This window comes from Balaenoptera borealis (assembly GCF_965194805.1).
Source record: "Balaenoptera borealis genome assembly, chromosome: 11".
NCBI lineage: Eukaryota > Metazoa > Chordata > Mammalia > Artiodactyla > Balaenopteridae > Balaenoptera > Balaenoptera borealis.
The window spans coordinates 96421148-96445588 of NC_138868.1; the positions used below are offsets into that span (position 1 = coordinate 96421148).

At 50.0% G+C, this 24441-nt stretch overlaps 1 long non-coding RNA gene across 11 annotated transcripts in view; it reads right to left on the bottom strand.

The window, feature by feature from the left end:
* The window catches only part of LOC309604815, a 338151-nt gene that overhangs the window by 233136 nt on the left and 80574 nt on the right, over nucleotides 1-24441 (bottom strand). For 8 of the 11 annotated variants that reach the window (XR_014231070.1, XR_014231071.1, XR_014231072.1 and 5 more), the window contains exon 3: nucleotides 22157-22234. The exons of 2 other annotated variants lie outside the window; for them this stretch is intronic. This is a non-coding gene — a long non-coding RNA (uncharacterized lncRNA). Of the gene's footprint in view, nucleotides 1-4610; nucleotides 7863-22156; nucleotides 22235-24441 lie in introns of those variants that run through there. One more of the 11 variants, XR_014231078.1, reaches the window with a different exon arrangement.

Sequence of the window (24441 nt, forward strand, 5' to 3'; positions counted from 1 at the left end):
AGGAAGCGCCCCATATTTTGGAGGTGTAGGAGCTGGCCGAGAGGACGGGGGGAATACCTCCTGGTACTGACCCTGGACGACCCTAACCAACGTGTCTTCCGAAATCTTGCAGAATTTGCCCCCAGAACCACGCCCCCCATTGACCAGAGACCCTGTTCTCCAGTCCCCGCGTGCTGTAAGGCCTGGACCAGCGCTGAGGGACCACGGGGGCACGACCCCCAGCTCAAGCGGGTTCTGGGTGTACCAGGCAGTAATCCTAGCAGAACCTGGCCTTGCACTCAGAGTTAGACTCACCTGGAAGTGGTAAAACCGAGACAATATTATCTAGTCCCTTTTCCCACCTTTATTGGGATGATGATTATAAGACCCAGATCAGTGAAGGGTCTCCATACACAGAGCCAGGTGGAAGCAGAGCTGAGCCCCAGTCTCCAGACTTCTCCTCCAGCGCTCTGCAAGCTCACCTTACTGTTCCCTTGGAATAACCACAGCAGTACTTAGAAAAATAATAATGAATAATGTGCAGAGTTCATTACCTTTTACAAAGTTCATTACCTTTTACCTTTTACAAAGGTTACAAACCCTAACCCTAACCCTAACCCTATGCCGCCATATGCACTATCTCAGTAGGTCCTAATGAACCACCGAAGCGCAGAGGTGTCAGGGGATTTGCCCTGGGTCACACCCTGGTTAGTGACAATGCTGGGGCAGGAGCCCTGGGTGCCATCTACAGATCCTGTGCAGTACCTTCCAGCTCACCTTCTTAGAGTGCCTGGAATCGTATTTCTTTAAATGCATGCAATTCTTGCCTATACTGTAGCTCACGCTGCTTTCCTAAAATTAAGCATTTTTCTGTCAACAAGCATCTTTGCCCAGAGATGTTTCCTATTATCTTCAGAAGCTGGTGGATGCGGCTGAGCCCCTAGCCCTCTTCCTCAGAAGCATGAAAAGACAAGTCTCTTGAACAAGGGGTGTGGGGCGGGGTTGGATGGAGGGTACCCCACCCTCTGAGAAAGAAGACTCTAAACTCCTCAGGGCAGGGATTGGACGGCACTATCCCTTTCTTCTCCATCATTCCTAACCCGGTGTTTAGGGATGTTGGTTGAATGCCCAGCAGGTGTGAAACTGAGAAGCAAATGGCCTGAGGCCTGGGAGAAGGAAGGAGGGGCAAGGCGACCAAGTTCAGCCCTTTCCGGACACCAGGCTTCTCCAGCTTTCACGTGCATATAGGGAGTCACCTGGGAGCCCCTTAAAGGGCAGATTCCCAGATCCAGCCAGAGATTCCGATGTAGAAGTCTAAGTTAGAGCCCCTGGAATCTTCTTTAAACACTCACTGCACAGCCCCTCCCCCAGGCGTTCCTCCAACCCCTCTCTGAGAAGCCCTGCCTACCAGGAGCTGAGCATTGAGCAGACCCCCTGCGGTCAGCCTGGGGAGTGCGGGGGAAGGGAGAACGCTCATTCAAACAGAAGACAGGTGATGCCCAGGGAAGCAGGGCATTGGGCCTGGTTGTGGGGCGGTAGGAAAGCTTCGGCCCCCTCTCTGGGAGTGGCTTGGGTTTCAGCAGCAGCGGTGAAGAGGGGCTAGGGAGAGGTTAGGGACAGCCTGGGGGCAGAGCTAATACAGGCTTCCTCTGAGGACTTCTGCAGAGAGGAGCAGCATTTAGTCCACTGGACGCCCAAGCCCTGCCACTTGTCACTAGGTCAGTGGGCGAGTAGGTGTGCTGCTGGTCAAGAGCTTTGGGGGGTAGGACAGGGCTGCCTTACCCATTAGTCACAGGGCACACAGGGCCCATCATACTTTTAGGGGCCTGAGGAAATGTTTGAATTTCTTTTAAAATCAGAAGAAAACAAATGAACTTTCAGATAGGATAAAGTGTTTTAACATGTAATATCAAATTTTTCATCTTTATACCAATACAGTTGTAAAACAGAATTATTTATTTTTATTTTTTTTTATTTTTAATGGAGGAAGGGACCCATGAAAGCAAGAGTGCCAGGGGTCACAGAAGTCGGAATGCAGCCTGGGCAGGAGGTTGAGGGATGTGAGGAGGGAGGAAGGTGAGTGGCCTGGAGCCTAGGATGCTTCCCACCGGGAGATATGACTTAATTGGCAGCCAGAGCCTGCAGTCGGCCTGGCCCCTCCCTGGCAGCGCCCAGGGCTCTGTGGGAAGAGGCAGCCTCTGAATCTGCCCTAGAGTTACCAAAGTGATTATAATCGACACTGGGGCAATGCTCCCTAAAGAGACGGAGCCCCACAGGCTGGGCCCTGCCGGGGATTAGCTGGCTGGGCTCAAAATGGGAACAGGGAAGAGGACCCACCTCCTGTGCCTTTGGATAGAAATAAATTAATGTAAATGAGATCCAGGTGAGTGCATTTATTTTATAGCTAATATTTGGGCACTTTTTGATCCCGAGCTGGGATCTTCATTCTCGTCCAGAAGTGAAGAGGAAGAGGGAGAAGAAACAAAAAGAGAAGGACCACTCTGGCCAAGGCTCCCTCTCCTCCTCTTGCCTTACCTCCCCGCCATCCTAATACCCTGCAAGGTCCCAGACTCTGTGGGTGGTGAGCAAGCGGCCCCACCTGTAGTCAGAGGCCACGTTCCCTAATCCAGAAATTAAAGCGCCCGGAGAAAACAGGCTAATCAAATTATACATTCCTGAGAACCATTTATAAGCCGGGTACATTCTTTAATCTTAATTAGAAATCTGAGCGGCTCCCACCGTCTCTGTAATCAACATTGAAACAGCGCTGACCCCCATGGCGCTAACCTTGAGAGCCACACACAGGTAGGTTAGGAGAGCTGGAGGCTGCTCCGGCCTCCTCACCGGAGAAGGGGTGTTCGTGGGGCTGTGGGCAAGGTTGAATCCCTCAGCTGCCCCCGCAACACCCCGAGTCCTCCCCCCACCAAGGACACACGTACAGTCTCAATCCAGTTCACCCTCACTCACCGCCACCCCGAACCAGGACCAGGTTTAGGACCTTGAATCTCTCACCTATCAATTATAATACCTTTCTAGCCGGCCTATTCTCTGTGCTGCAAGCCTATGATCTTTCTACCAAGCACATCTAACCATGGGCTTGCCTTTAAAACTCCTCCGAGGTTTCTCGGAGCCTTCAAGACACGATGCAACACCCTTCTCTCCGCAGCACAGTGCCTTACTTAGGCTTTGTGGTCTAGCCCCTGCCTACTTCTCTATCCCACTCCCCCATGACACTGAAGGAGTTCAGGGCATGCCACCCCAAAACATGCTACTCTGGCATAAGGATTATTTTGAGCTGAAGGCAATTTTTAAAAAGCAGACACAAGGCGAACTCTCTGGCCTCCTCTTCTCTACCAGGAAGAGCAGGATGATTCTTCATCACTGTAAACAACTCTAGACTCTTATCAGCCCGGAGATGGCACTAGAGGAATCTACATAAAAAATCTCGCTAAAACAACTTTTATCTTCTTTTAGTTTCCTCCACATATTTACCTTGCCACGTTTTACCACCTTTAAAGGCCTAAACCCTTGTTTCTTTGCTTATCACGTCTCTACAAATTTATTCTTCCTTGTCAGGATGCTGTATAAGCCCCAGTTCTGGCCTCTCTCACCTTCTGAGAGGGCCCACACTTTGTGGAGCGTGTGTCTCTCTAAATAAATCCACTTCTTACCTATCACTCTGTCTCTCACTGAACTCTTTCTGTGACGAGACATCAAGAACCTGCGCTTCATTAAGTCCTGAAACCAGATACTGAACCCCACCAGGTGGGAGAAGTTAACTGTCTGCTGCCCACAAGCAGGTGGACCCCAGAATGGTTGGAACCAGAAGGTTGACGATGCCGACTCCCGCTTACCTCCCCACCGACCAATCAGAAGAATGTCCACCAGCTGATCACGCCCTCCTCTTTGAACCATTACTGTAAAACTCTTCACTACCCCCTCCAGGTTGGGACACAGTTTTGAGGGCATGAGCCTGCTGTGGCCCCCTTTGCCTGGCAAAGCAATAAAGCTATTCTTTTCTACTTCACCCAAAAAAAAAAAAAAAAGCCCCAGTTCTGACCACCTCTTTGAGTTACTCACCACTGAGTTCTCCCACATGTCGATGCATGACCTAATAAACTCTGGTTTTTTTCTCCTTAATCTGTCTTCCGTCAGTCTAATTTTCAGGGCCCCAGGCAATGAACCCAAGATGGGCAGAGGAAAAGAGAGTTTTCTTTCCCCACCATACTGAACTACTATCATCCCCTGCGTATACCAGGCACTTTCATTTTCTGAGCTTTTGCACATATTGTGCATCCTGCCCAGGATGTTTTCCTCTGGCTTTAACAACCTAGTCAGCTCCTACTTAGCCTTTAAAACCTTGCAAAGAAAACATATGTCCACACAAAGGCTTGCACAGGAAGGGTCACAGCGGCATGATTCATAATAGCCCCAAACTGGAAACAATCCAAATGTCCATCAACCAGACAATGTATAAACAAACTGTGGTACATCCATCCAATGGAATACAACTCAGCGATCAGAAGAAACAAACTACTGTCACATGTAACAACAAGAGTGAACCTCAACAATATTATGCTAAGTGAAGGAAGCCAGACACAGAAGACTATGTATTGTATGATTCTATTTACCTGAAATTTCCAGAAAAGGCAAACCCACAGAGGCAGAAAGCAGACTGGTTCTTGCCTTGTCCCGAGGGAAGGAGCAGTAATTGACAGCCCACAGGCATGCAGGGACTCTGGGGCTGGTGGAAATGTTCTAAAGTGGGCTTCTGGTGATAGTTGCACAACTGCCTAACCTTCAAAAATCATTGAAATTCCACACTTACAATGGGTGAGCTTTATGGTATAAATAAAATTAACAGCAAAGCTGTTAATCAGTAAAGCTAATTGATGGATGGAGGTAGAGATGAATGGATGAATTTGTAATGAAACAAGTATAATACATGGTGAGAGTAGAATCTAGGTGGTGGGTGGAGTGTTCACTGAACCTTCTTCCAGCTTCTCTGTATGCTTAACATTTTCCATGATACAATGTTGGGGGAGAGCAGTCCTTGCTAAGGTCTCACTTTTCTGAAGTGTTTCTCCTTTGTCTCCTTTCGCTCCACACACCCACCCTGGAAAGGACTCATCACTCACCCTTGTTACTAACCTTGTTTCCCTTATGAGGCTCTGTCCTTGAGAAGCTGATCTTTGTTCTGCCCAGGGTCACTTGAGGAATCCTGTTACTTTTGCAAAGATGAAGCCTGAAGGAGTTCATCGTTTAAAGGATCAGAATATAACAAAACCTGTATTTTGGGGGGTTTTGTTTTGTTTTAGTAGTTTAGCAAAGTTTGCCTTACCCTTTGATTGCTGGGGCAGATGCTCAATTTATGTAACAAAGCAGTGCCTCTTGGGAGGAAAGAGATAGATGAACTGCCTAATGTCTGCTCCCCAAGACTCAGGAATCAGGGAGATCTGTGGCTGGACTAATGGCCTGTAAAATCCAGTCCCCTAAACTAGAATTATCTTAGGATTACCATAAGCAGGTGTCCAGGTGGGTAACCTAAGCCCAAGTTAAGGACACAGAAGTGCCTGGGAGAGGGCTGGTTTGGGGAAACCATGTGGGTGGTGCAAAACTTCCTCCAGACCCAGAGATCCTCGGGCAGTTTCTACTTCTGGTATTGATAACAATGGCTGAGCATGTGAGTTTGATCCATGAGTGCTGAAGGTTTGAAGACCAAGTTTGGGGCCCCACTGCAGTCTGGCAGGGGCCTTAGGATCAAAGGACAAGAGCCTGTGGGCTATGCAATCCTATCTGGACTGAGCAATCCTATTTGGACTGAGTATACCACCAGGATTACTGGACAATTCAAGGGGTTTGGGGGGGGACTTCAAGAGAGAGGTCTCAGACTAACTGCTAATCAGGAAGGTGTACTCTCGGGCAACCGGATTTTAAAATGTGCCCCACGTTTAAGCAGTGGTTCACACCAGTTGCAACCGTACAGACCCTATGCCTGTGTTTCCTCATGTATCTGTCCGACTGGAGAGTAAGGCCTGTGAAGGCAGGGACTGCATGTCATTTGTCTCTACAGCCTCAACATAGGTCCTGGCACATGGTAGGTGCCAATCTGGAAGCCAGGAGTCCCAATCCATGGGCCCTGTTCTGATACCGGCACACTGTGTGGCATCAAGCAAATCCCCGGAGCCTGGATTTTCTCTGTCCTGTGTCACCCATGCCAAGAAGGGAGCAGGGACAGCATGCTTGTGAAGGACCTGAAACTTTTGGGAGAGGGAGAGAATTGATAATAAAGCAGACTCTAAGGCAGAACACCCTAAGGCAGGGGTCCCCAACCCCCCGGCCACAGACTGGTACCGATCCTCGGCCTGTTAGGAACCGGGCCGCACAGCAGGAGGTGAGCGGCGGGCGAGCGAGCGAAGCTTCATCTGCCACTACCCATCGCTCCCCATCGCTGGCATTACCGCCTGAACCATTGCCCCATTCCGTCCATGGAAAAACTGTCTTCCACGAAACCGGTCCCTGGTGCCAAAAAGGTTGGGGACCACTGCCCTAAGGAGTAAGTGCAAGTAAGGCTCGAGTTCATGCATTCACTCATTCAATCCACGTGGGGACTGGTATTCCAAGGCACAGTGCTGGGAACCAGGGGCGGAGCTACGTATATGACACTCTGCTTCTGAGACTCTCCCAGCCTGGAATATGATATGATCTCACGGGGGTGCAAAAGTACTGTTGGAACTGTGTCAGTTAGCATGTTTTTGGCTGCAAGTCACAAAAATCCTCATTCAAGGTGACTTAAATAAAAAGGAAAATGTAGTCTCTTATGCAGCAGGATGTCCAGGACTAAGGCAGGATCCAGAGTTGGCTTCCTCAACGGCTCAGTGATGTGACTGGGAGCCCAGCTCCTTTCTGCCTCTCCTCCTTGCTTTCCCCGGTTTGGGTTTCATCTTTAGTCTGGTGACAAGATCAGCTGGGGCAGTTCAAGCCATCTCTTCTAGACTTGGTGCCACGCAGCACACAAAGAGGGTAGATTTTTCTCTTTTGTAGCTGTCTTCTAGAAGCAAGAAGACCTTTTCCAGAAGGTCCTTGGTCTCTCTCTTTTTGTGTCTTACTGGTTCAAATGTGGGGTACCTTCTCAATTCCTGAACCAGTCACTGGCAAGGGGACTGGGTGTATTTTAGACCAGACTCTCCTCTGAGGCTTGGGAGTCATGAGGAGTCAGCTTCCCCTAAAGCCACGGACTGTGTGGAAGAGTGGTGAGTACCCAACTGAAATCAGGGTCTGTCATAAATTTTAAAACTTAGAGATGAGTAATGGGTAAACTACCAACAGTGTCCACGATAGGATACCCAAGGAAGGCATGGGTAAGCCAGGAAAGCTTCTAGAGGAGTTGACCTATGAGCTGGGTCTTTAACAACGGGCAGGAGTTATCGGTGAGATGAGAGAAGGTTATCCCAGGCACAGCATTTGCAAAAGCATAACTAGATGTTCAAAGAACAAGGAGATGCCCGGCAGGACTGGAGCGCTGGGGGACATGAGTGAGACGGCAAATCCAAATCAGGTTGCAAAGACGGTCAGGGGTAACACAGGGAAGGCCCTCACAGGCAGTGTGAGGAACCTGAACTTCAGCCAGTGGGAACCAGAGGAGTCTGAGGGATAACTCTGAAGGCAATGTGAGAATGTCCCAGTATAACTGGGAGGGAGCCGGAGCCCTTGAATTAGGAACACGGCTGCATCCCTCTCATGCTAACCCCGCCCCCCCACCAGGTTTTCCCAGCATCCTCGGAGCTGTCCATGGTATCTTCTCTACAATTTGGGAATGAAAGGTGGGGCAGGCGCTGACAGCAGGCGAGCAGCTGCGATCACTGCCTCACTGTGGGTGTGTAGCAAGGACACGGGTGCATGGATAAAAGGGAATGAACACAGTGCCCTCCCGGTAGCCCTGAATGAAGCCACCACTCATGGACACAGAGAAACAGGTCTGTTTCTCCAGCCCAGCTGCTCCCCAGTGAGACTCGTCCTCACACCCATCATGCAATCAGCCACCCAGGCAGCCAGCCGGCTTTGCTAAGGTAGCTGCTGTCCCCACCACTGCTGCCATGTGGCCTGCTGCCCACCTCCTGCTGGGAGAAAGGACGCATCAAGACTCCCGTGAGGGATTCCAGTGAGGAAACCACAAGCTACTCACCCCACGCCAGCCCCTAGATTAGCCTACAGACACGCCAAACTCTGCCCCGCACTGCTTCTCCCTTGAGTTACTGAGCTCTGCTCCTCTCTCCCCTTCCCTCACCAGCCCCACGGCAGGGTCTGCCCCAGCTCCTCCTCTTCCTCACCACCTCTTTGCCCCCTCAAACTCCCATAGTCTGTCTCCCACCCCAACCAGGCTATAATAGGGCTGAGGCCACTAATCGCCTCCCAATGACCACATCCAGTGACCTCTTCTCAGTCCTCATCTTCCATGACCTCTGAGTGGCATTTCTCACTCTGGACAACCCCCTTCTGCTTAAGCTCAGTTCCGGGTACGCAACCTTTAACTTGCCAGCCCTTGATTTCAGCAGTCCTGCACTGCTGCTGGCCGGTTTCCTCCCCTCTGGCCATCTCCTACAGGCTCCCCTCACAACTCCTCCCCCACCAAGCCCACATGTGTGCTACCACTGGCTCTACCTCCAGACATGCTTTCTCACCTCCCCCTTTCTCCTGGTGGCCTGTTTGTGTGTAAAGATGACTTATGTCTAAATCTCCAGGCCCCCTCACCTCCTGAGAAAGCCCCAGTCTCCCTTCTTTTTTATTTATTTATTTTTTTAATTTTATTTTTAACATCTTTATTGGAGTATAATTGCTTTACAGTGATGTGTTAGTTTCTGCTTTATAACAAAGTGAATCAGTTATACGTATACATATATCCCCATATCCCCTCCCTCTTGCATCTCCCTCCCACCCTCCCTATCCCACCCCTCTAGGTGGTCACAAAGCACCGAGCTGATCTCCCTGTGCTAGGCGGCTGCTTCCCACTAGCTATCTATTTTACATTTGGTAGTGTATATATGTCCATGCCACTCTCTCACTTTGTCCCAGCTTACCCTTCCCCCTCCCCGTGTCCTCAGTCCATTCTCTACATCTACACCTTTATTCCTGTCCTGCCCCTAGGTTCTTCAGAACCATTTTTTTTTTTAGATTCCATATATATGTGTTAGCATACGGTATTTGTTTTTCTCTTTCTGACTTACTGCACTCTGTATGACAGACTCTAGGTCCATCCACCTCACTACAAATAACCAGTCTCCCTTCTTGAGGGTTCTTCTGGATCCTTCTCTCTGGTTATCCTTATAACAGCTCAAACCCCAATGTCTGGCGCCAAAGCCATCGTCTTTTCCCCACCCCACCCAGTTCCTCCTCTTCACTTCCCAGCTTCTCAGAATGCCGCCGCGTCTCCCAAGCAGATAAATTTGAAACCCTGGAGTTCTTCATGTGCCTTACTCTCCCTTGTTCTTCCCATCCTATCAGTAGCCAAGGTTTTAGAGTCTCACAATTCTGATATTTGTCATGTCTTGACATAAACATTAGTGGTTACACATATATCTGTCCAATGAAGCTCAAACTCCCCAGCTTGGCATCCAAGGCCCTCTGTAGTCTGCCCCGGCCTCTCCTTTCAGCTTTGTTTGCTAGCACTCTGGGTACCTCCCCACTTTGCTCCTGCTGCCTTCTCTTCCTACAATGCTTTCTCTCCCCAACCTGATGTGTCCATCCTTTGCTGCCTGTCTCAAATATCAGTTCCCTGTATGGGAGCAGAAAGAACCACCAGCTTTAGTGCTGAAAAGCCCGGGTTGGAGGCATAGCTTGGATCTACACCACAATTGGGCTCTTAATACTTTTGCTTGGAATTGAACTTTACCCTCTGAACCTCAGGTCTTTTCCCTTTGCCCCACTGGGGAAGAGAGGAATGCAGGCTCCTTGCAGATAGGACAGCCCTGACAGGAGAGAAGGGAGGGTGTCCAGGCCCCTCTTCCCATCTCATCCACTCATCTGGAGAGAGGGAGCGACTGAGAGCACAGAAGGGAGAGCAGAAGCGACTCTTACCACTGTCGCTGAAAGAGCTGCAGTTCCCATATTGCAGGCCCCGGTAAAATGCTGAGTGAGACAGAAAGTGATTCCTCCCACACTGCCATATGCTCATATCAGGGCAGTGAGCCAGAGCTGCAAGACACGTCAGTCTGTATGGCTCTGTCCACGAACATCTCCCTTGCGAGGGGCACATTCATCAGTTCTTTGTGTGTCATAAACAGCAGCTTCGTCTACATGCAAGCTTGGCCTCCCTGTGCTATTTCTGTAAAGGTTCTAACTATGACTCAGATCTTTTCCTCTCATTCTCTCTCATATTCCAGTTTCCAGAAGAAAGTGGGCTAGTACCAGTGATTCCAGAGCTGGCTGTTTCTCAATATCCAGTCCTGTATCAGCAGCCAAGACCTAAGGGTCTGTCTGCCTGCCAATGCAGGGGACACGGGTTCGAGCCCTGCTCTGGGAAGATCCCACATGCCGTGGAGCAACTGGGCCCATGAGCCACAATTACTGAGCCTGCGCGTCTGGAGCCTGTGCTCCGCAACAAGAGAGGCCGTGATAGTGAGAGGCCCGCGCACCACGATGAAGAGTGGCCCCCACTCGCCACAACTAGAGAAAGCCCTCGCACAGAAACGAAGACCCAACACAGCCAAAAATAAATAAATAAATAAATATATTTTTAAAAAAAGAACTTCAATTAGGTGTCCTCTGAAGCTACTCTTTTTAAAAATTTCCAGCTAATAATTTCATGAAAGAATTTTTTAGGCCTTTTCTTTCTAGTGCTCTCACCTAAGTGAGAAGTTGGCTCTTCACCTGGATCATCCAATTCTTTCTTCCCAAATTGCAATTCCAGTCTCAGTGTGGGTGTCCATGTCCCTACGGCTTTCTAGTGATATTTCATGGCTCATGCTGACTCTATCTCCACCTCTTCACCTCAAGTCCAGCATTTAGGAAACAGCAGCTCAGCCAAATGGCGTCCATCTGCAGTGCAGCTACCCCAAAAGGTTGTTATCATTACCTGCACTCTTCCTGGAAGCACAGGAAGGTCAACCCATTATCAGAAATAAATCTTCTACATGGAAACAACCTAAACGTCCATCGACAGATGAATGGACAAAGACGATGTGGTACATATATACAGTGGAATACTACTCAGCCATAAAAAAGAATGAAATAATGCCATTTGCAGCAACATGGATGCAACTAGAGATTATCAGACTAAGTGAAGTAAGTCAGACAGAGATAGACAAATACCATATGATATCACTTATATGTGGAATCTAAAATATGACACAAATGAACATATCTATGAAACAGAAACAGACTCACAGACATAGAGAACAGACTTGTGGTTGCCAAGAGGGAGGGGAATGGGGGAGGGATGGATTGGGAGTTCGGGATTAGCAGATGCAAACTATTATATATAGAATGGATAAACAACAAGGTCCTACCATATAGCAGAGGGAACTATATTCTATATCTGTGATAAGCCATAATGGAAAAGAATATGCAAAAGAATGTATATATATATATAATTGAATCACTTTGCTGTACAGCAGAAATTAACACAACATGGTATATAACTATACAATAAAATAAATTTTTTTAAAAAAGAAAGAAATTTTCTCATCAGGCAATCAAGCACACAAGCTAGAGGAGAGTACAAAGTAGTTCTCTCCTTTGCTCCGTGCCAAGTCCCCCTTGACTGACATCTGGGGTTCTGCCCTTCTGCTCCCCTGCCCCTCTCAGGCTTCAGGCCTCTCTTCTTCCCTCCCAGGGTCCAGCTGCCTCTTCCTCTGACCTCTGGCTGAGAAACTCAGGCAATAGTTTCCATCCAGTTTTCCCCTTGATGGAAATCAAAAGGGGCTTCAGATTCTGCAAGTCTCGCATGTAGGATGAAGGAATCAGCCCCCCAGAAACAATACGCAAGAAGAGAAAGCTTCTCTAGCTCCACAGGTCTTACTTAGCCTTCACTATGAATCAAAACGACTCGGGCAGCTTTCTCAGAACAAAAATGCCTGGGTGGTCTGGGGTGAGGTCCAGGCACTACCTTCAATCTCCAGGTAATTCTGAAGTGCAGCCAGGGTTGAGAACCACTGCACTGATACTGATCATCATTCATGGTGTAACTGAAATGCATGATTATTGCTAACAGAGTCTCTGTTGTTTTCCTCTCTCTTACCAAAGCCCTCTTCTTCTGCTGGATATAGGCCAAGTGCCCAGTACAGAGACAGGTCTCCATCCCAGGAAAGAGGTCCGGATACATAATCAAACAGCCTTCCATTTCATACAGCTGTACTAACCTGGAGCTAGAGGACAAGAGTTGATGGGGTTGGTTCTTTCCAGCTCTCAATGACAGACAATAAGTAGTACAAGGCAGTGTGCAATGAGGATAGTAAAAAGGAGATCGCTGTTGCCAGTACCTCCTCTTCTCCCCCCCATCAGAATCTGGTTGAAGACACCCACTGATCTGGGGGTTTCACCCCAGAAGAAGTGCTGCGCCTCTGCTGAACTGGAAGATGGAAGAGGGAAAGGGAGGTAGTTTGGGGCCAGAATAAAAGGCTGAGGGAGCAGGCTAGACTCTCACTCCTCAGAACTCTTCCAGGTCCCCAGAGAAACTCTGGATTTCCCCCTTCATCCCAGGAGCTCAGGGTCCTCTGAAACATGGTACTCAAGCCAGCAGCCCTGCCAGGGACCGCTGTGTCCTGGGAGAGCAGATTGAAGGCAAGGCTGGCTTCCTCAGGACCAGCTCAGGCATCCTCCTCAATCCTTCTCACTCAATTGCTTGGTCCCCAGCATCATCATCTGGCCCTGGGCTCCTGCAAATACAGTTTCTTCTCAGTTATCTGCTGATGGGCTCTGCTGCCTGGGCTGCAGCAAGAAGAGATCAGTGTGATGCAGAAGGGACCACAGTGTGTGAGATGTGTGTCTCTATCTAGGGACCAAGGTTAAATACAGATGCTCAGGTTGTGTTCCTTGCTGTACTGACGCTCTCGGCGCTGTGCTGCTTTTCTCTATAGTGCCTTTTATTCTACTTCCCCAGCTGCCTCTCCACTTGTGGAGAGGCAGGTGTGATCAGCTCCATTCTACAGATCAGGAAATGGAGACTCCAGGAAGCGAGGCCCTTCTCCCAGCTAATGGCAGGGCTAGGATGACAGTCTGAGCCTCCTGACTCCCATCCCCATACCCTCCTTCATCTTTTCCCAGGAATACTCTATTGGGGGAAAAGCTGTGGACACCAACACCCAGTCCAGGAGGATGTTTTTCCAGGGGCATCTCTCCCCACTCCCAACCCCAGCCCCCCAATTCTAACTCAAGGATCTGCCTGACAAAAATCTTCCCCCAAAAACCTGGTCAAGAGACACAAGTCTTGGTCTCTTTGCAAGACTGCAGTCAGTGGCAGACTCTGTTTTTTTTCCTTCCCCACCGGTGGGAGCAGTCACTGTGGCTTCTACAAACATCTACTCAGTCTTAAGGAAACTGCTCAAATGTCACCTCCTCTGGGAAGTCCTCTATGCCTTCTAGCACCTTCCTCTCTGCTCCCTCAGCCCTGGATTCATGCTTCTCAACATTTTATGATTTTTTCTCTTTGGTTATTTGTTTACAGGTTGACCTCCTCTACCAGACCGTGAGCTCATCAGATAGGATACTGCCTTAGTCATCCTGATGTCCACTGCAAAACAGGCCAGAAATTATTCCCAAACACACTTAGCCTGGGGGTCCTGACAGCCCTCCTAGAACCCTGGCCCTGGATCTGCTTTGCCATATCCCTGGAAATCTCAGGATCTGGAAGGTTCCAGTTGGAGGATGATCGAGTCTCCAGCTCTACCCTGAAGCCCTCTCCATCAGTAACTATCCCATCCAAAGCCAGACATCCCCAAGTTGAGCCTGTTGGATCTCAGGGTTAAAAGACAACATGGTAAAGGGAGATGCCACCCCACCAGGGCCAGCCAGAGGGCCATCTCCCATCATAGATGAGGTAGCTGGTCAATTCAAGATGAAATGAGGGTAGAGGATCCTGATGGGCGTGTTACGGTGATGGGGTACCATGTGGTGCATGGGCAGAGGTCCACAAAGACTCAACTTTTGCCCACATGTCTACCCAGAGGTTATCAAGGACTGAGCTCCACCCCTCCCCCCCCACCGCCCGCCCTCCGTAAGTTCAAGAGCAGACTCTGTTTCTAGATGAAGATAGGGACTCAGCTATTGGCAGAGTGGCCCATGTATAAAAGATGCTGGGGCTTCCCTGGTGGTGCAGTGGTTGAGAGTCTGCCTGCTAATGCAGGGGACACAGGTTCGAGCCCTGGTCCGGGAAGATCCCACATACTGTGGAGCAACTGGGCCCGTGAGCCACAATTACTGAGCCTGCGCGTCTGGAGCCTGTGCTCCACAACAAGAGAGGCCGCGATAGTGAGAGGCCCGTGCACCGCGATGAAGAGTGGCCCCCGCTCGCCGCAACTAGAGAAAGCCCTCGCACACAAACGAAGACCCAACACAGCCAAAAATAAGTAAATAATTTAAAAAAAAAAAAAAGGTGCTGGATTCATGCATGTTGAATAAACGAATGAAGAATGAATGAAACCCTACCCTCACCCAAGAGCCAGGCTGAGAGCCTCTGCAGGGAAAGGAGATCCAACCCTGGGACTGTGCAGAGGATGCCCCCCGCCAGGGCTGAGAACAAGAGCGCCTGGCGGCTTATCGGGAAATCAATAAGGAGGCGGGCCCTGCCTGGGCAGTTGATGCGCTGTAAACAGGCCTTGTGCAAACACAATCATCTCCTCGGTTATTAATGGGCTTGCTCGCTGCCTCTTCATTTGTGCTCAAATATCAACAGAAAACCGTTTACTTACCATGGGGCTCCTGCTCACGCCGAGCAAATTTGGACAGGGCTAGTCAAACAGGGAGCTTGTTGTTTGGGCTAATGACAGAGCCCAGTGTAAAGTTTAGCGGTGGCAGAAGCAGGCAGAGAGGGCAGTGGCCTGCGCCTGCCCCCAGGGATGCCCTACAGGAGCTGGGTTGGGGAGAGAAGTGGGCCGGGGAGAAGTGGCCGTGAGCCACACAGCCATGGTCTCACACGTGAACCCTGCTGAGCCCCTCACACCTTGTGGTCAGCTGTGATATCCTTGGATCTTCACATTGATCCTGGGAACCAGGCCTGGCAGGAATTGCAATTGGAGTAGTGGCAGAGGACACGGGCTTTACAGAGAGACAGCACAGCACAAATCCCAGCACTGGCTAATGGCATGGCTAACGTGCGGCTAGGTGCGAATTATTTGTCCTAGGCCTCAGTTTCTTCATCTGTAAAATGGGAAATGCGACAGTGCTTACCTCACAGAGTTGCCATGAAGATTAAGTGAGATAGAGCACAGCACAGTGCTCAATCCCCAGAATCCCCTTTTGCAGATGAGAAAACTGAGGCTTGAATGAATTTGAGACTCGCCCAAGGTTGTGTGCTTAGGAAGTGGCAGAGCCAGCCTGGAGGCCACGGCTTCCGCATTCAGCATTCCGAATGCTGTCCCTGGGCATGTTCCCCGGGCTCTCTGCTGTCAACGTGTACCCCACGAGCCCAGCCCCAAGACCGCATCCCACCTCGGGTGGCCAGAGTTGCCCTGAGCGCTCAGCGTGGACCAGCACAAGCTGACCTACCCTGAGAGCCCCGGCCCCTGCTCTTGCCCCCATTCTCTGTATCTCTGGTAGAACATTAACTGAGAATGGGGATCTCTGGCGCTCACCTTTCATCCTCACCCAGCCCTGTCCTCTCACAAAGTGTTGTCTCTTCTTGGAGTTTCCCCAGAACAATCTGTCTGGGCACTATGAGGCAGGAGCTTTGTCAGCTTCCCGAGTGGCCTGAGTCCCGAGTCCCTCTGCCCAGTGGCCCAGGCCTGGGGGAGGTGCCCCAAACACCTCTTTAACATCACAGATGCCTATTTAATGTCTTCCCCTGGGGGTATCAGAAGCTCTCAAGCTGAGCCCCAGACTCACCACAAAGGACTAACCCCTGGTGGCTGCAAAATCAGGGGGGGCTGAGGGGAGTGGGCAGGGAGCAGAAGGTCCTGTTATTGGAACTGCACTTTTCACCTTCCTGCTGGACCTCACATCACGTGCCTGCTACAAACAGTTACCAAGCATCTGTTGAGCACCAGGGCACCCCCATGCTAGGCCCTGGGCAAGCTACACCCCTGTCTGCGAGAGGTTTGGGTCTGTTACGGAGGTACACAAGCAAACATGCCAAGTGATCAGGGCTATGAGGCCCACAGGAAGGGCCCAGGGCGCAGGGATAAAGGGGCACTTGGTTCTGCATAGGGAATTGAAGACGACTTCATAGAGCTGGAAGGATGAGAATGAGTTTCCAGTCAAGGAGAGAAGAAAGGTCCCCCAGGTCACAACAGCAGCATGTGCAGACAGGAGGCATGAGAGAGCACGACACGGAGAACATTGAGGCTGGGGAGGTAAAATGGGACCAGTCCTCGACGACCCTTGTGTCCCACAGTATGGTAACCCATAAGTGAGCAAAGCTAACAGCATTCGTTCAGTCTCTATTTGAATGTTTTCCATGACAAGGAACTCATCCCCTCACACACCAATTTGTTCTGAGTCTGTGTTTTTGCTTTGAAGCAATACCCACCCCCCACCAAGACCTAAGTCAGCTTTTGGGCAGCACAAGGAAGCAAGTCCTCACTCGTTCTACCGAGCCCTTAGCGACTGCCTGCTGCATACTGCACCGGGTATACAGAAGTGAACAAGAAAGACCCGCCCTGCTCTCAGGGAGCTGAATTCTGGAAGGGGCAGAAGGAGACCATCCTTATAAACAAACACACAGCAAGATAATTTCCATCAGAGATAATGCTGTAAAAGTAAGGAAGTTTGTGCTGCAGTGGAGAATGCTTGTGGAGGGGGCGAGGGAGCAATTCTGGCTTTCGTGGTCATAAAATGTCTATCTGAAGAGGAGAAATTTGAACCTGAGGTGAAAGGGAAGGAAAGGACTACTGGGTTTGGGGCTTGACAGCTGGGCGTGGGGTGGTACCCAGTAACGAGATGGGAAGACAGTGGGTAGGTGGGGATAAGCAGAGGGATGGGTCGACCACCACCCACACCTCAGACAGACCACCTACCAACCTGCAGCCCACACACACCCAGGCACTGATGGGTGCCTGCCTGCGCACACGCGTTCACACACTCCCACACACACCTGATCACTTCTTTGCTCTGTGCCCACACTCACACACGGACCCAAGCGTGGGTCTTCCTCTCTGCAGTAAGGAACGCACTTGCAGGGCACACGTGCAGGGGCCGACCCCCAGGGCTGGCCATCCTCGTGGACGCCAGATGACTCAGATGCCCAGAACACGGACGCACACCTTTGTCCTCTTCCTCAGCCTCACGCACGCCCCTTCGGCCTCGCCGCGCTCACTCGTTCATCGGCTTTGTTAACCTCCACTAACGTGAATGCCCACCCCAGGGTGACTGGACTGGGTTTCTCCTCCAGAGGGAAAGAAATCCTGACGCCTGAGTCATCTGAATCTGTGGCAACGAAAGGTCTCCTGACCAGAAGGAACAAGAAAATGTCACTGGCTGATGGGAACAATTTTAATGCAAAATGCCACATTCTAATGATTGCACCTTTTGCTGTGGCCGCCAGCAAAAAGACACTTAGCTCTTTCCCAGGGGCCAGACTCTGATCAAACAGTTGTACTTCCTCCTGCCTCCCCTTTTCCCCAGAGCTGTGCATCTCTAGCCAATCTTGGCTCCTCCCAGTGCTGCACCAGGCCTCCACCTGGAGAAGGCAGAAGGATGCCCCCTGGATGGCCTGTCATGGGGCCTCTGTCACTCCTCCACCTTCGGACCCCTGGGGGGGGGGCAAGGGGCTCCAGCTCCACCCACTTTAACCCAGGACATGGGATGTGATGCTCTCCTTCGGGCTCTCACAGCCCCACACCTCCCCTATCACTACAGTCCCCTCGGTACAAGAACCACTCCTTTGCTTCCTCTCTCCTCTCCAGACTCTAAGCTGCACTTAGAGGAGAGGGATAGTGCCCATCTTGTTCATCACTGTGTCCTCGGAATCTAGCACAGGTCTGGCACATCATAGGGGCTCCATAATATTTACTAAATGGGTGAAGAATCACGGAATGAAGGAAGAAAGGAATCGAGTTCCTCTTACACAGGGCAAAGGAGAAGAACATTTTTGCTTTTTCCCGGACTGCTCTGGTGCAATGGGGCCCCCGTGGTGCGCTCAGTCACTCTCTCTACCTAAACCATCCCAGGTGGTCCCTCCCATCCTTAAACACCCTCAGAGCCTTCCCCCTCCCCTCAGCTCAGTGGGGAGCTTCAGCATGTCACCGCACCCCCCAACCCCACCTCACCTCTCGTCACAGCACCTCCACCCCATAAACACTCACACTCCTCATTCTGGGCTCTCTACCTGCAGTGCCCTTCTTCACCCTTGGAAATCCTGTTTATCCTTCAATCCCCGTTCTAAGGATACCTCCCATGGTACACGGAGTTCTAAAATAACCCCCAAGATTCCCCACCCTTTGATATTTCAATCAAACCCTAGTCTAGGTATTGCTATAAGGAATTTTGCGGAGGTATTTCAAGTTCCAAAGCAGTGACCTTAAAATACAGAGATTATCCGGGTGGCCTAACCTAATCACCAAGCCCTGTAAAAGTAGAGCATCTCCAGTTCATCCCAGGAGGGAAGTCAGAGAGGTGGGAAGCATGAGCTGCTGGCTTGACGGTGGAAGAGGCCGCATGGACTGGACCAAAGAGCAGCCCCTGGGAGCTGAAAGTGACGGCCAGCCAATCAGCAGCAAGGAAGCGGGGGCCTCGGTCCTACAACTGCCAATAACCTGAATGAGCTGAGAAGTGGATTTTCTCCTAAAGCCTGCGGATGAGAACTCAGCCCGGCCAGCACCGTGAGTTCGGCCTTGTGGATACTCTGAGCCAGGCTGGGCTTCTGACGTCCAGATCAGGGGAATCATAAATAGGTGGGTGGGGGCTTCCCTGGTGGCGCAGTGGTTGGGAGTCTGCCTGCCAGTGCAGGGGACGCGGGTTCGAGCCCTGGTCTGGGAGGATCCCACATGCCGTGGAACAACTAGGCCCGTGAGCCACAACTACTGAGCCTGCGCGTCTGGAGCCTGTGCTCCGCAACGGGAGGGGCCGCGATGATGAGAGGCCCGCGCATCGCGATGAAGAGTGGCCCCCGCTTGCCGCAACTAGAGAAAGCCCTCGCACAGAAACAAAGACCCAACACAGCCAAAAATAAATAAATAGGTGGGTGGGGGAAGGGAATTATGGTGGGGGGTTTTTCATCGTTCTTTTAATTGCGGTAAGATACACATAACATAAAATGTGTCATCTTAGCCACTTTCTGATGTACAGTTCAGTGGTGTTAAGTGCATTTACACTGTTGTGCTGCCCATCTCCAAATCACTTTCCGTCTTGCAAACAGAAACTCTGTGCCCATTACACAGTAACTCCCGATTCCCCCTCCCCGCAGTCCCTGACAACCACCTTTCCACTTTCTGTCTCTATGAATTTATGGGTGTTGCTTTAAATGGCTCGGCTTGTGTGATTTTTTCTGCAGCCAGAGAAGAGCAACCCACCTCCTCTCTGAAGCCGTGCTGATCCCCGACTTTCTCCTCCAGGCTCGCCCACAATCCAGACCCGAGTCGGGGCAGCGTTTGTGCCCATGTCCAGGTGGGGAACAGAGCTCAGGAGTCCTTGAGAGTGAGGACGAGAATGTATTCACCATTGGCTCCCCAAGTTGTCTATTACCATAATAGCTAACAAAAATGACAGCTACCATTTTCCCATTTGTTAAGCATCTATTGTGTACGTTAATAAGCCCTTATTTAAGCCTCACTAAAAAAAACACCGAGGTGGTAGTATTCATAATGAAAATAATAATCACTAATTTACAGCATGCTAGGTAAAATGCTTTATATATATATTTTGTCATTTAAATCTCACTGCCTTATGAGATCAAAATTATTATTATCCCATTGTAGAGACGATGGGAAAGACTCAGAGAGATTAAAAATGACGATAATAACCCGTCCAAGATCACATAGCTGGTAAATGGCAAAACCAGGTAGTGACCAGCAGGCTGCGCTCCATGAAATTACACCTGCTGGGACCAAGAGAACAAGGCTGTGTGGACGGGTCTTGTGAGCGTGATCAGAGACTCTCAGGGCTGGAAGAGACCTTGGCATTCATCTTAGGAGACTGGGCGAGACCTGGTGAGAATGCCAGGAGGGCCTTGCAGGGCGAAATCAGGGTCAGATGCTGAAGCTGGGCCTAAAACAAAGCAGGACCTCTGGGGCCTTCCCAGGACAGAGCCACCCCTCCCCCAACCCACGTCTTCTGCCTGCCTCTTGTCTGTAGAAAAACTTTAACCAAACAATAAGTTTAGTCAGAGAAGTGAGAAAATGCAGAAGCAAAGGAAAGCAGTCAAACAAGACCAAATAATAATAGTTTAGTCATGAAGCAAAGTCAAGGACCTTTAGTTCCTCCTCAAGAGCTATAGATAATACTCTGAGCCATAGACTTTGAGCTGTTCTGTAGATGCTGAAAACCCCACTGAGTGAAAGAAGTTAACTACATGATGACCAGACTGTAGCCATGACATAAGCTGCCACAATTCCAAGAACTGGCCGCAGAGAAATGGGGACAAACTGACCCTGGAGCTGAAGATTAAACGTACTTTAAACAATCAAGTGGGAAGCTGCTGCATAGCACAGGGCGATCAGCTCGATGCTTTGTGACGGCCTAGAGGGGTGGGATAGGGAGGGTGGGAGGGAGGCAGGAGGGAGGGGATATGGGGATATACGTATACGTATAGCTGATTCACTTTGTTGTACAGCAGAACCTAACACAACATTGTAAAGCAATTATACTCCAATAAAGATATTTTTTTAAAAGCTAAAATAAATAAATAGTCAAGATCATGCTGATCAGACCCACTGCATGACTAACTTCAAGATGATTGTCGGAGTTCACTGTGCTGCTCTGCACAGAGTGCCCCCTCCCTCTGCATATACACCCCTGAAACTCCCCTTTAAAAGCTCCTGCCCCATGATCAGCAGGGGGAGTTGGCCTTTGGACACAAGAATGCCTTCTCCCCCAGTTGCCAGCTTCCAAAATAAAGCAACCTTTCCTTTCTACCAACACTTGCCTCTCTAGTATTGACTTTTGAGTGGTGAACAGCCAGACCTGAGTTCAGTAACAGGACCAGTAGTTTCAAACCAGGTGGGGGAAGATGGAGGGAAACAGAGGGTAGGGCCATCAAACCTCCAATTCTCTTCTTCAATCAGAGTAAGTCCTCTTTTAACTCTTTCACATGTTAGAGTTCCAAATAAGGTTCTAAAATGCAGTTCCATTACTAAAAAACATAAGCTGAAAACCACTAAACTGTTCCAAGCCGTTTTACTATAAAGATGTTATATTTAACTATAAAGGCTCAGAGAGGTGAAGTCACTTGCCTAAGCTCACACAGCCTTTCTGTGGTCAAACCAAAACTAGACCATAGGTCTTCTCTCACATCTCCTTTTGGGTCACTGGGAAGATCTTGTAGTAGACAACCAAGACTCCTAAATTCCATGGGAGTTCTGCTGTTGGACTTGAAGCTACCCTTAGCCAAAAAGACTCATAGGCACAAGAAGGACGCCAGGCAAAGAATGAGCAGTGGCCTGGGAGTGAGCACATGAGATGCCAGTCTCAACTCTGTCCCTACCCACTGTGTGACCTGAAGCAACTCACTTTTCTTCCTTGGGCCCCAGTTTCCCCATCTGTGAAATGAGGGCATAGGCTGGGTATTCCTACATTTTTTCCAGCATAGATGTTTTATGAAGCTATGGTTCTGTGATCATAGGAAGGCCAACAAGGAAGAAACTCAGACCAGCAGCAGTGACTCAGCACTCCCTTTCAGCTCTCTCCAATGGCACCCCACCGCCACCAAAAAATGACAAGAGACATTAAAATACAAAGCAGCTTCAGACAGGGAAGTGGAGCGAAAGTACACAGACCCAGGCAGGAGGTGTCAGCACCAAAGGAAGTAATTTAATAAGGGCCCACTTGGAAATTATATCACCCCAAATAATATAATAAACCCTAATTTACTCACATTTATCTCCCAGAGTTTTTTGGGGGAAGCATAATCTTTCCTGCTCTACAGTGATGGATTAGCGCAATGGAAGCTCCACTGGAAAATAAAAAAAATACATCTTGTAGTTTTTGACACGTTATTATTCAGTGTTATCTTGTATGCCTCCTTCTAGGCCCATTACTCATGTTCACTTTTTCCCTTCTGCTTCTTCCCCCTTCCCTTCTTAAAAATCAGGGAAGGCAGGGCTGCCAGCACTTGGCATCACTCAGCCATTCGCCTGAGCGTAGCCTAGTGTTAGGGACTCCTGGATTGGACAAAGTATGGTAGGAGAGAGAGGGGGAACTTCAGGAAGATTCTCCAGGGGATGAAGGACATTGCTGGTGGTCTGTGGTGAGATGCTACCTCATCTCTGCCCCCTTTTTCTAGCCTGGAATCAGAGCTGCGCCCACAGTTCTCCACGAACCCAGCTGGCCCCTGTAGTCTGAATGGACACTGAAGCCCTCTAATCTCCAGCTGACCACCAGGGCTGGCCTCAAATGGCTCTGTCTGAGCTTACTAAGGGACATGGGATAGGAAACTACCTCAAGCAAGTGAGGGGATTTTATCGGAAGGATACAGAGGGAACCAGAGGGGAGGAAGTACAGCCAGGCCTTGCAAGGAAGCAGAGAGTAACGAACCAGTGATGATTTTTGTTTCTTTCTGTCGCTTCACATTTTCTTTTCTGTGGCTTCATATTCATATTCTCTCTCCCTCTCTCCCTCTCTCTCTGCCTCTGTGAATCTATTTCTAGCGTCTCTCCCTAGACAATGCCTTTCTTTGTTTATGATTCTAACTGGTCCATCCAGGTTCCTGGTTCTCCATCATTTCCCATGTCGAGCATCCAACCGTGTCCCACCTCTCCATTTCCAGGAAAGAGCCTCTGAGTGGCCCAGCTTGAGTCAGGACTCCAGCCTGGTCCGGGCAACTATGGAGGCAGAGTGAGGGGAGGGGTGGGAGGAGGGCATGTGGTAGTTTCATGGCAGTCAGGCCCAAGGTTTCAGTGGGCCGTTCTCTAAGAAGGGGATGTACGCCAGGTAGACACGCTAAGAGGTGACTGCTATTACTTAAACTTTCTAAGGCTCACTTTCCTTATCTGTAAAATGGAGATGGTGATAGAAGGGAAGAGGTAATAGAAGCAAAAGTACTTTGTAACAGGCATCGTGCTGTGCACTTAGCACCCCTCAGGCTCTCTCAATTTGTGCTGGAAGGCCCTTCCCTCTCTTCCCCTCTGAGAAGAAGCAGTTGGCCCTCTTTGGTCCTAAGCAAGTCCAGGCTACAGAGGGGAGCAACAGGAACCACCCGTGTGGTTGGTGCTGCTTTTCCAGGCACCTGAAGGCAGCAGTCCATGGACCTGCCCTCCCCGGGAAAAGGAAGAAAGAGGGGAAGGCCCGCAGCACCCTGGGAGATGCCATGCATAATTGTTAATAAGCAGGCGTGACCGAGTCTTAACAATAATTAAAGTTACCAACTGAGAACTTGTCCATTTCTGGGTCTAATGGTTTTTCAGCACATTAAACATTAAGGGGGTAATCACCTCACACGCACCAGTGCCTATGCAGCCGTCCTGTGTCTTGCCTGCTGACAGTAGGAAGCTGCAGGCAGAGCCCCAAGCAGAATCTGGGGGGGTCTCTTTGCCTACCCTGGGGTTCCAGGCACAAAACCCCATCAGACCACCCCCTGCAAGCTCTGGTCACTGCCTGCGAGAGATGGCCTCAGCCCAGGTCATGTATCTCCATGAGGTCCTGCTCTGCGTCTCAAGGGACTGAGGTCCCTGAGGTCTGAAAGAAGTGAAGCTCCCACGTCAGGAAAGCCCCTCCAAAGTCCCCTTGCCACCTCTTCTCCACTGACACTACTCCAAGGGAAGGTACTCACACTACCCCTCATCACCACCTGCCTGGTAGACCTCATCCCTTGGGGAATAGGACAGGTCCTGGACATACAGTGTAAACAGTCCTCTGTAACTCTGTGCACTGTGTTAGGTCATGCATATGCTTCCTCTTATTTCATACAATTTGTGGGGTAGATTTTGTTATTCCCATTTTGCAGTTGAGGAAATGTTGGCTCAGAGAAGCTGATGAATTTGTCCAAGATCACACAGCTACAAGAGGAAGTACCAACATTCAAACGCAAGTCTACCTTCCCCAAGACCTGTCCTTTTTAGAGAAATCCTCCCAAATGCATTGACCAGATTCCCATTGGCCTGACTCTCCACGTGCCCTGAGAAATTGTTCTGGGCCATAGAGGCCGGGCTGCTGGGACTACTG